This window comes from Stomoxys calcitrans, chromosome 1 (genome assembly GCF_963082655.1).
Source record: "Stomoxys calcitrans chromosome 1, idStoCalc2.1, whole genome shotgun sequence".
NCBI lineage: Eukaryota > Metazoa > Arthropoda > Insecta > Diptera > Muscidae > Stomoxys > Stomoxys calcitrans.
The window spans coordinates 102,457,612-102,470,854 of record NC_081552.1 but is presented as its reverse complement, the minus strand read 5'-3'; positions in this window follow the sequence as shown (position 1 = coordinate 102,470,854).

Genomic DNA, 13,243 nt, shown 5'->3' with positions numbered 1-13,243 from the left:
TATACTGTTCTACTTGACTTCATTTCTCAATCTGTCCCTAAAACTACTTTTTTCAACGCATCTGGTCCTCCATGGAATACAACCAATCTTTCTAGGCTGAAGAATAAAGTATATAAAGGGTTTAAATGCTCAGGGTCAACGTTTGACTTTTCGATGTATTCTATAGCAAGATGCGAATATAATAAAGAAAACAAATTGGCAAATGGTAGTTATTTGAATAAAATTAGAAATCAAATCCTAAATCTTTTTACAATTTTTTGAATTCAAGCGCCGTTGTAATAGTTTACCGAACTTTCTAAGATATAAAGCTAAAGTAGCTGATAACGATTCAGGTATTGCGGACATCTTTGCTGACTTTTTTTTAGCACTACTTACTCAGATAATTATTACGATTTATGTGGAACATATCCATACACAACCAACAATTCAGCTTTTATAGACGTGTCTGAGATTGGCGAAAACGTAGCATTTGAAAATTTAAGGTCACTGAAGATAACTTTTAATCCCGGTCCAGATGGAATTCCATCGAGCATTTTAAAGCATTACGCTCTCGAACTTTCGTATCCCCTTTGTACACTTTTCAACAGATCATTAAAGCATGGATATCTGCCGGAATTGTGGAAGCAATCTTATATAAGACCGTTATTAAAAGCCGGAAATCGCAATGAGGTTTCTAATTACGGGATATAATTCGAAGCTATTAGAGAAAATTTTGACTGACACTATTTCACATCAAGTCTCTTCTATATTGTCTCCTTACCAACATGGGTTCCGGAAATCGAAATTGACGATAACAAATATTTTAGAATTTACTTGTTTGGTCAACGATGGCTTTAGGGAACGCTACCAAACGGATACTATCTATACGGATTTTAGTAAAGCTTTTGATAAAGTCAACCACAACCTTCTGTTAAGAAAAATAAACCTTATCGATTTAGTCCCTCTTTACTAAAGTGGATCAGATCATATCTGACTGGACGTACTCAAAGAGTTAAATTTGGTTCTGAAGTAGTCTATAGTTTTAAAGACCTTGGATTTCTTCTAGATCAACGCTTAAACTTCCGTCAACACATCTCAATGGATGTAAACAAAGCACGTGGTGCTCTTGGCTTCATGAAGCGCTGGAGTAAAGAACAATGATTTCTCTGTGACGAAAATCTTATATACGTCGCTAGTCAGAAGTAATCTCGAGTACGGTTCAGTGGTATAGGATCTGTACTACAATATTCATTCTGATTTGTTAAAATCGGTTCAAAAACAAGTTCTATTATTTTGTCTCCGTCGATATGGGTGGGACAGAAGTTCATTACCTTCGTATGAGTACCGATTAAATCTTATAAAGCTTCCTACAATGAAAAGTCGTGCTAAACCATGCTAAACATTATGTTTTTGACTAAATTAATTCATGCTCAAATAGATTCTTGCTTTCTTTTGAGTCGAATTTGCTTTAATATTCCTATCAGACCAACAAGATATTTTGATCTTTTGAAAATTTCTTATTATAGAACCAACTATGCCAATAATGATACTTTTCGGCACCTATGTATCTTTGTATATATAAATTTAATCAACTGAAAGATGTAATAGACCTGTCTAAGAAACGAGAAAGTTTAAAAAGGAAAATTATATTATTTTTAAATTTTTAGGTTAATACATTTGTGAATATATTGTTATTAGTATGTAAGGGTATTTATTATCTATAGACTTAAATAAAAAAAAAACATGTAAGTGCGTGCTAAGTTCGGCCGAGCCGAATCTTATATACCCTTCACCATGGATTGCATTTGTCGAGTTCTTTGCGCGGTATCTCTTTCTCGGCAAACAAAAAATAATAAATAAGAGATGTTTTGCTAGTCCAATTCGGACCATAAATGAATTGATAGCTGAATATTGCAGAAGTCATTATGTAATATTTCAGTTCATTCGGATTAGAATTGCGCTCTCTAGAGGCTCTAAAAGTAAATAGCGAGATAGGTTTATATGGGAGCTCTATCCAGTTATAGATCAATTCAGAACATATTGAATACGGATGTTGGAAGTCACGGGAGAAATCGTTGTACAAAATTTCAGCCAAGTCAGATAAGAATTGAGCCCTATAGAGGCTCAAGAAGCCAAGATACAAGATCGGTTTATATGGCAGCTATATCAGGTTATGATCCGATTTCAATCATACTTAGCACAGTTGTTGGAAGTGATACCAAAACACCACGTTCAAAATTTCAGCCAAAACAGATAAGATTTGCGCCCTCTAGAGGCTCAAGAACTCAAGGCCTAAGATCGGTTTATATGGCAGCTATATCAAAACATGGACCGATTTGGCCCATTTACAATCCCAACTGACCTACACTAATAAAGAGTATTTGTGAAAAATTTCAAGGGCCTAGTTTTTCTCCTTCGAAAGTTAGCGTGCTTTCCACAGACAGACGGACATGGCTAGATCGACTTAAAAAGACATGACGATCAAGAATATATCGCATATTTCGAAGTGTTACAAACATAATGATGAAATTAGTATACCCCCATCTTATGGTGGAGGGCATTAAAACTGCATTTGCAGCACATTGCACTTTAACAGGGCGTGCACTTACTTTTAAGGACGTAGACATACTAGCACAAGAATCCAATCAGGAAAGACGATTTACTTTAGAAATGTTGTATATTATTGACATCCCTACAAACAAACGCATGAACTTTAAGAAAAACACAGACAATTGTGCACAGATTTATAGGAATTTGGTACAGAAATACAGCCAAAAATGAGAGAGCTTTAGTCGAACTTGTGCGCTGTAATGAAAAAGTCTTTTGTTTTGTTTCAAAATGTAATGATTTTCAAATGTATAAATGTTTTTATAATTTTAATTTTTTGTTAAATTACTTGATTGTTAAATTTATGGTTCAAACCCTGATGAAGATCATCGGTGGTCTTCGAAATATTGGTAACAAATAAAAGCGTGCTAAGTTCGGCCGGGCCGAATGTTATATAACCTCCACCATGCATCAAATTTGCCGAGTTCTTTTGCCAGTATCTCTGTTGTGCTGTTTCAGGCTACAGACCGATTCGGACCATGTTTGACACGTATGTCATAAGAGAAACCGTTGTACAAAATTTCGGTTATTAATTGCGCTCTCTAGAGGCTCAAGAAGCCAAGATCCCGGATCATGTTATTTGACAGCTATATTAGGCTATGGACCGATTTGAACCATACTTAATACAGTTTTTGGAAGTCATAACAAAACATGTCATGCCAAATTGCAGCCAAATCGGATAGGAATTGCGCTCTCTAGAGGATCAAGAAGTCAATTCCCCAGATCGGTTTATATGACAGCTATATCAAGTTATGAACCTGATACTTAGCGCAGTTGTTAGAACTCATACCGAAACATTTCATGCCAAATGTTAGTCAAATCCTCTAGAGGCTCAAGAAATGAAGATCCAAGATCGTTTTATATGACCGATATTGCCCATTTACAATGCCAACCGACCTACACTAATAAGAAGTATTTTTTGCAAAATTTCATGCGGCTAGCTTTACTCCTTCGAAAGTTAGCGTGCTTTCGACAGACAGACGGACTGACATGGCTAGATCGACATAAAATGTCATGTCGATCAAGAATATATATACTTTATGGGGCCTCATACGAATATTTCGAGGAGTTACAAACAGAATGACGAAATTAGTATACCCCCATCCTATGGTAGAGGGTATACAAAAATCTTGGTATTTAAATGTTGGAAAACTCTACCAAAAATTGGGGCCAGCCTACCAACCTTCCAAGGGAATTGAAACCTACCAATTTTGGTAGGAACCTACCAAAAACGTGAAGCATGGAATACATTTATACTGCTGTCTCTTAGCATTGAATCGGATAGCGCTCATTGGTATGAGCGAATCGTAATAAAGCCAAACTTTGGACGGTTCTATGTTCAGCAAGACCATGGGTATTTTCAAAATTATGATGTCCCTTTTCAAAAAATCACAGTATGTCGGTTCTTTGTATTTTTTAAGATCCTGCCCTAAAAGATCTTCTACACTGCTGCATTTATTTAATTTTTGCTTTCACTGAATAAAGCAAACAATTTCTGAGTGCTTTGGATTATCCCATAGCATGCACAAACCGATATGTTAAAATGAAACCAGAATGGCGCATTAAATTTTTGGCTTATTTTTTCCCGCAAATTGCCTGCAATGGCTAACATTCATGAGGACAAACATCTTTTAATCAGTCAAGGTCGATCATATGAAACGAAATGCTCTCCCTCTATTTAGTATGCAGCAAACATGATCGATTCGATTCGATTCTCCACTTGATGTGATGAAATATTTACTTTCATACATACTTGAATTGGAATAAGCAAAATATTAAGAGTGTTCGCGTACTCAAAATTTTGTGCAAATTTGCATAAATTTTCACTGGTAGCTGTTCGCTTTTTTTTAAGTTTTCTTATTGAGGGCGTGCAAATTCTACTGTAGGGGTTTTTTTCCTGCAGCAAATTGCAGCAGAATAGCGGCTTTTTAAAACCCAGCTGTTTTATTTTCCTGTAAATTTTTATCGGCAAATTTTTCGTTGAAAGTGGACAAACAGACCTGTTAATAGTTTTTAGACAGTTCAGAAAATGGTTAAAAAATACTTTTACCATTTTTTTGATTAATCATATTTGTAAGTTTTTGTAATTAAATCATATTTGCTGTTTTTTTCTTAGAATTAAATATTGCAGAGTGGACCGGAAGAGGTCCTACCATTGTTCATTGGAGAAGGTTAAGACACTTGCCCAGCAATACCAAAATCAACGATACAACCCTGTGGGTATGGTGGATCATATTCCCACTAGGCTGTAAACCGTCAAATTGGCATTCTAGTTTTTATATAAATTAAAAGATTTGTTACTATATGTGTGAAGTCTATAAATTAATTGAAAGCCATAAAAAAATCATTTGACGTTGTAGTGGGCTTTGACTACAACACTGAAGTATTATTGGGAACTATTCGTCCTACCTAAAACGAAAAAAATTTTAAATCTTTTTAAGGATATCCTCGATCGAATTATCCACTTGGTGGTTGGTGATCTGCGTCTGTTTTCAGTGTAGCGGGAGATGTTAAGGACAGGAACAGGCTCATTATGAAATCCAAAGACCCAACATCTGTGGTGGTGGCATCTGACCGTAGCATGTTAGACTAATGATCGAGGAAGAGGCGGATAACCCAGAGGGATGCGTCCCCAGTCTTTGAGCAAAGGTGGTGTTTCCGGTTTAAACTAAGATAGCGAAAGTGATATTTCAGATATTTCATGGTAATGTGGATATTATATTGGTGCTCTACTTCCAAATACCTTTCATTTGAGACTTATTTTGCTATGGTCTGTAAATATACCCCTTATGGGAGTGTTTTTGTGGGTGACGCGGATTCCCATATATCAGATTAGTGCACTGGTCTCAAATTCCCTTCATTTGAGTCGAATATTTTCATTATTGGTTTATATTTCCATTTGGCTGGCTTTGTAGATTGGGCGGCCCCCTACAGAGGCGGCGACAAAAAGCATGGTGAATGTCTTACGTTAGTGTTGAAATGCGTGGTCTTCCACATGGAGGATAAGAAGGAAGGACTTTCCTTGTGGTGGGCATTGATCTCGTCCCCATGTCAATTTTACATCTTCCCATAAACTAGCCATCCAAGGGGTGTTTTCAAAAAACTTGAAGTGGCGGGAAGGTGTGCCCTATTGATTTGTGGTTGCCGTGGGTCGTGTCAGTGTATTTTACACTAAAAACGACTGACCTTGGCCGATGAACGTCTCCATCGTGTCGATCCGATGCGTAAGAGGTTAGCAAAATGCTTTAGATTTGTCTAAATCTGGGAAGTATTGGTCATTGAAATCTCCTTTCAATTATATTTAATACGCTGCTTAAGTAAAATCAAGTAAAGAATACATGCAGATATTATGAAAGAAGGCGTATAGACCAATTTGTAATTCAAACATATTCGATTCCATTAAAAAAAATTATAATTTTTGTTTGTTTCTCTTTCGAGACGAGCTGAATGATCGAAGATGCAAATGGAAAAGGAAAGCCAAAGGTAGCAACACACACCGAACACTATGGGACGCGTTTCGTCTTTGGTTAGAAGACTTTTCAACCATATTAGGTATGATGGCTTCTAGGGCCGTGCGTTGGTATGTTGTATTTAAACCGTATTTAATTGCGAAAACGCATCTATGATACAATTACCACATTTACCAAGCTTTGACAATCCTGCTTATTAGCTGTAGCTTTTCCAATGCATTTATTTTTGTGTAATGACAGACATTCTGTCTGTGGTAAATTACACTTTCGTCCGTACCACACATGACTTTGTGCATCTGTTGGAGTTGTATTGATGGCTTCGAGCTTATAAGTTCTATTAATTTTTTAATTCAAAATTGCAAACAATTTAGTAACAATTGATATTAATTTTTTTCAGATTTAATTAAAAAAATAATTGAATCAATTAATTAATTTGATTGAAAATTGCAAATATCCTAATTCACACCTGTGATTGAAAAAAAAAAAATCATATTCAAATAAAAACAAGTAAAAAGGCGTTAAGTTCGGCCGGGCCGAACATTGGATGCCCACCACCTCGGGCATATATGTAAACCAACTTTTGTCATAGTCCGATGAAAAATGCATAATTTATGCCCCCATTTCAGCTTTATCGAAATTTGGTTCGATTAGGACCAAATTCGACACGGATGTTGAGAGGTCTAATAAGTACAAGACATTGTTCAATTTTGTAGAACAATATATTGGTCTCTTTGGCAGCCACATCCAGATCTGGACCGATCTGAGCCAAATTAAAAAATAATGTTGAAGGGCCTAACACAAGTGACTGTCCCAAATTTCGGCGAAAGCGGACAACAAATGCGTCTTTTATGGGCCAAAAATCTTTTAGCGAAAATCGGTCTATATGGCAGCTATATCCAAATCTAGACCGATCTGAGCCAAATGAAAGAAGAATGTTGAAGGGCCTAACACAAGCCACTGCTCCAAATTTCGGTGAAATCGGACAATAAATGTGCCTTTTATAGGCGCAAGACCATAAATGGAGAGATCGGTCTATATGGCAGCTATATGCGAATCTGGACCGATCTGAGCCAATTGGAAGAAAGATGTCGAAGGGTTAACACAACTCACTGTCCCAAATTTCAGCAAAATCGGAGAATAAATGTGGCTTTTATAGGCCTAAGACCCTAAATGGTCGGATCGGTCTATATGGGGGCTATATCAATATATAGTCCGATATAGCCCATCTTCAAACTTAACCTACTCATGAACAAAACAAGTAAAAGCGTGCTAAGTTCGGCCGGGCCGAATCTTATATACCCTCCACCATGGATCGCATTTGTCGAGTTCTTTTCCTGGCATCTCTTCTTAGGCAAACAAAAGTATATAAGAAAAGATTTGCTCTGCTATTAGAGCGATATCAAGACATGGTCCGGTTTGGACCACAATTAAATTATATGTTGAAGGACCTGTGTAAAATGTCAGCCAATTCGAATAAGAATTGCGCCCTTTGTGGGCTCAAGAAGTAAAATAGAGAGATCGATTTATATGGGAGCTGTATCGGCCTATAGACCAATTCAGACCATAATAAACACGTATGTTGATGGTCATGAAAGAATCCGTCGTACAAAATTTCAGGCAAATCGGATAATAATTGCGACCTCTAGAGGCTCAAGAAGTCAAGACCCCGGTCCGGTTTATATGGCAGCTATATCAGGTTATGAACCGACTTGTACTTTATTTGACATAGTTGTTAAAAGTAGCAATAAACAAGTAAAAGCGTGCTAAGTTCGGCCGGGCCGAATCTTATATACCCTCCACCATGGATCGCATTTGTCGAGATCGCTTCCCGGCATCTCTTCTTAGGCAAAACAGGATAAAAGAAAAGATTTGCTCTGCTATTAGAGCGATATCAAGATATGGTCCTGTTTGGACCACAATTAAATTATATGTTGGAGACCTGTGTAAAATGTCAGCCAATTCGAATAAGAATTGCGCTCTTTGTGAGCTCAAAAAGTAAAATAGAGAGATCGATTTATATGGGAGCTGTATCGGGCTATGGACCGATTCAGATCATAATAAACACGTATGTTGATGGTCATGAAAGAATCCGTCGTACAAAATTTCAGGCTAATCGGATAATAATTGCGACCTCTAGAGGCTCAAGAAGTCAAGATCCCAGATCGGTTTATATGGCAGCTATATCAGGTTATGAACCGACTTGTGCTTTATTTGAAAGTAACAATAAAAAACGTCTTGCGAAATTTCAGCCAAATCGGATAGGAATTGCGCCCTCTAGAAGCTCAAGAAGTCAAGTCCCCAGATCTGTTTATATGACAGCTATATCAGGTTATGAACCGATTTGAATCATATTTGGCACAGTTGTTGGATATTATAACACAATACTACGTGCCAAAATTCATTCAAATCGGATAGGAATTGCGCCCTCTAGATGCTCAAGAAGTCAAGACCCAAGATCAGTTTATATGACAGCTATACCAGATTATGAACCGATTTGAACCATACTTGGCACAATTGTTGGATATCATAGCAAAATACGTCGTGCAAAATTTCATTCCAATCGGATCAGAATTGCGCACTCTAGAGGCTCAAGAAGTCAAGACCCCAGATCGGTTTATATGGCAGCTATATCAGGTTATGGACCGATTTGAACCATACATGGCACAGTTGTTGGATATAATAACAAAACACGTCGAGCAAAATTTCATTCCAATCGGATAAGAATTGCGCCTTCTAGAGGCTCAAGAAGTTAAGACCCAAGATCGGTTTATATGGCAGCTATATCAGGTTATGGACCGATTTGAACCATACTTGGCACAGTTGTTGGATATCATAACAAAACACGTCGTGCAAAATTTTATCCCAATCGGATAAGAATTGCGCACTCTAGAGGCTCAAGAAGTCAAGCCCCAAGATCGGTTTATATGGCAGCTATATCAAAACATGGACCGATATGGCCCATTTACAATACCAACCGACCTACACTAATAAGAAGTATTTGTGCAAAATTTCAAGCGGCTAGCTTTACTCCTTCGGAAGTTAGCGTGCTTTCGACAGACAGACGGACGGACGGACGGACAGACAGACGGACGGACGGACGGACAGACAGACGGACGGACATGGCTAGATCGACATAAAATTTCACGACGATCAAGAATATATATACTCTATGGGGTCTCAGACAAATATTTCGAGTAGTTACAATCAGAATGACGAAATTAGTATACCCCCCATCCTATGGTGGAGGGTATTAAAACGTCTTGAGAAATTTCAGCCAAATCGGATAGAAATTGAGCCCTCTAGAAGCTCAAGAAGTCAAGTCCCCAGATCTGTTTATATGACAGCTATATCAGGTTATGAACCGATTTGAACCATATTTAGCACAGTTGTTGGATATCATAACAAAATACTACGTGCCAAAATTCATTCAAATTGGATAAGAAAAGCGCCCCCTATAGAGGCTCAAGAAGTCAAGACCCAAGATCGGTATATGACAGCTATATAAGGTTATGGACCGATTTGAACCATACTTGGCACAGTTGTTGGATATCGTAACAAAACACGTCGTGCAAAATTTCATTCCAATCGGATAAGAATTGCGCACTCTAGAGGCTCAAGAAGTCAAGAAGTCAAGACCCAAGATCGGTTTATATGGCAGCTATATCAAAACATGGACCGATATGGCCCATTTGCAATTCCAACCGACCTACACTAATAAGAAGTATTTGTGCAAAATTTCAAGCGGCTAGCTTTACTCCTTCGGATATAAGCGTGCTTTCGACAGACAGACGGACGGACGGACGGACGGACATGGCTAGATCGACACAAAATTTCACGACGATCAAGAATATATATACTTTATGGGGTCTCAGACGAATATTTCGAGTAGTTACAATCAGAATGACGAAATTAGTATACCCCCCATCTTATGGTGGAGGGTATAAAAAGAATCTGTGCAATGTTTCAGCCCAATATCTATACTTTTAAAGACTGTAGCGTGATTTTAACAGACAGACGGACGGACAAGGTTAGATCGTCTTTGATTTTTATGCTGATCAAGATTTTATATACTTTATAGGGTCGGAAATGGATATTTTGATGTGTTGCAAACGGAATGACAAAATGAATATGCCCCCATCCTTCGGTGGTGGGTATAAAAAAATGGTTGAATCAATAGATAAAGGGTGATTTTTTTGAGGTTAGGATTTTCATGCATTAGTATTTGACAGATCACGTGGGATTTCAGACATGGTGTCAAAGAGAAAGATGCTCAGTATGCTTTGACATTTCATCATGAATAGACTTACTAACGAGCAACGCTTGCAAATCATTGAATTTTATTACCAAAATCAGTGTTCGGTTCGAAATGTGTTCATTCACCGTAACGTTGCGTCCAACAGCATCTTTGAAAAAATACGGTCCAATGATTCCACCAGCGTACAAACCACACCAAACCGTGCATTTTTCGGGATGCATGGGCAGTTCTTGAACGGCTTCTGGTTGCTCTTCACTCCAAATGCGGCAATTTTGCTTATTTACGTAGCCATTCAACCAGAAATGAGCCTCATCGCTGAACAAAATTTGTCAAAATTTGAACACATTTCGAACCGAACACTGATTTTGGTAATAAAATTCAATGATTTGCAAGCGTTGCTCGTTAGTAAGTCTATTCATGATGAAATGTCAAAGCATACTGAGCATCTTTCTCTTTGACACCATGTCTGAAATCCCACGTGATCTGTCAAATACTAATGCATGAAAATCCTAACCTCAAAAAAATCACCCTTTATTTTAATTGAAAATGCCAAAAATTTCAATCAGTATCTTAATTAAAACAAGTAAGAATGTGGTAAGTTCGGCATTTGTCGAGGTCTTTACGCGGTATCTCTTTTTAGGCAAACAAGAAATAATGGATAATAGCAAACAACTTTATGCTAAATTTTAGCCAAATCGAATGAGAATAGCGCCCTCTATAGGCTCAAGAAGTTAAAATCCAATATAGGTATATACGGCAGCCATATCAGGTCATCGACGGATTGGAACCATACAAAACACAGTTGTTGGAAGTCATAACAAATCACTTCATGCACAATGTCAGCCAAATCGGATAAGAATTCCGCCCTCTAGTGGCTCAAGAGGTCAGGTTATGGACCGATTTGAACCATACTTAGCACAGATGTTGGAAGTCATACCAACCCACCTCATGCAAAATTTCTGCCAAATTGAATGAGAATAGCGCCCTATATTGCCACAAGGAGTCAATATCTAAGATCGGTATATATGTCAGTCAGGGACGTAGCCAGGATTTTAGGGTAGCCCTCCCCAAATCTTTTGAAAATTGAAAAATTGCCTAAATTCTTCCAAACTGACCTATCGGCGGTGACTTTTGATAATAAAGTCAGAGCTACATTTTATACTGCTTCTCAACATCCGATCCTAGTCTTTCAATCCTTCATCCTTCAAAAAGTGATTGTCTTTGCGAATATCTTAGTTTAATATGTATAGTTTCAGCGAATCAGCTTCAGTTTAATGCTGAAATTTGTTCTATTGCGTTCATTTTAATTTCCTCTATAACTAGTTTAATGATTTCAATAGATTTTTGTTTGTGTCGGTCAATTGATTTTAAATGACTTCTATTTCCATTCAATTAGCGCAAACAAACTGAAAACATTAACGACTATAACTGTTAAATATTTCCAAAAAATTAATTTTGACCAATTTTTACGAATCTACATCTACATTCTGTTTAAATGATGTCGCTAAATTCTTCTTCGGACGGACTTTTTTAAAATCGATCGAAAATCCGTTTTTGATGAAAAAGATTTCCGTTTTTGCGTTACTTTTCATTTTGGTTGTTTCATTTAGTCGTTGGATTATTTGTCCAGCTGAAATCAAAAGGAACAAAGCGTGCTAAGTTCGCCCGGGCCGAATCAAATATACCCTCCACCATGGATCGCATTTGTCGAGCTCTTTCCACGATATCTCTTTTTAGGCAAACAAAGAATAAAAGAATATTGAATATTGGAGACCATAGTAGAAGTCATTGTGTAAAATGTTAGCCAAATCTAGTAAGAATTGCGCACTTAAGGGGCTGAAGAAGTAAAATAGCGAGATCGGTTTATAGCGGAGCTGTATTAGGCTATAAACCGATTCATACCATATTCGACACGTATGTTAAAGGTCATATGAGAAGCCGTTGTACTGTAATTTCAGCCAAATCGGATAATAATTGCGCCCTCTAGTGGTTCAAGAAGTCAAGACCCAAGATCGGTTTATATGGCAGCTATATCAGGTTATGAACCGATTTGAACTTTTCTTAGCACAATTGTTGGAAGCCATAACAAAACACGTGGTGCAAAATTTCAGCCAAATCGGATAAGAATTGTGCCCGAACTAGCGGCTCAAGAAGTCAAGATTCCAGATCGGCAGCTATATCATAAGAAGTATTCGAGCAAAATTTCAAGCGGATAGCCTTACTCCTTCGAAAGTTGGCGTGCTTTCGACAGACAGACGGACGGACGGACGGACAGACGGACGAACAGACGGACGGACATGGCTAGTTCGACTCAAAATGCCATGACGATCAAGAATATATATATATTGGGTTGCCCAAAAAGTAATTGCGGATTTTTCATATAGTTGGCGTTGACAAATTTTTTCACAGCTTGTGACTCTGTAATTGCATTCTTTCTTCTGTCAGTTATCAGCTGTTACTTTTAGCTTGCTTTAGAAAAAAAGTGTAAAAAAGTATATTTGATTAAAGTTCATTCTAAGTTTTATTAAAAATGCATTTACTTTCTTTTAAAAAATCCGCAATTACTTTTTGGGCAACCCAATATATATATGGGGTCTTAGACGAATATTTCGAGGAGTTACAAACAGAATGACGAAAATAGTATACCCCCATCCTATGGTGGAGGGTATAAAAACCTTTTTTTTTAATTTAAGGCAAAATGTGGTTGCTCTTAATGCATTGGGCAGGATATGGAGATCGCGATTTAGAAGCTAACTGAGTTTTATCATCAGTCCGTTTTGGCATTGTGTGCATTGCTGATGCTAGATGTTCTTTTTGAGTTAGAGATATTGGTGGTTTACCTATCTTGCTGCGCTCGAAGGATGGTATCCTGATATGTTTCAATATTCGTCTCAAAAAGATATGATTCTACCTTTGCACAGCTCACTAATTA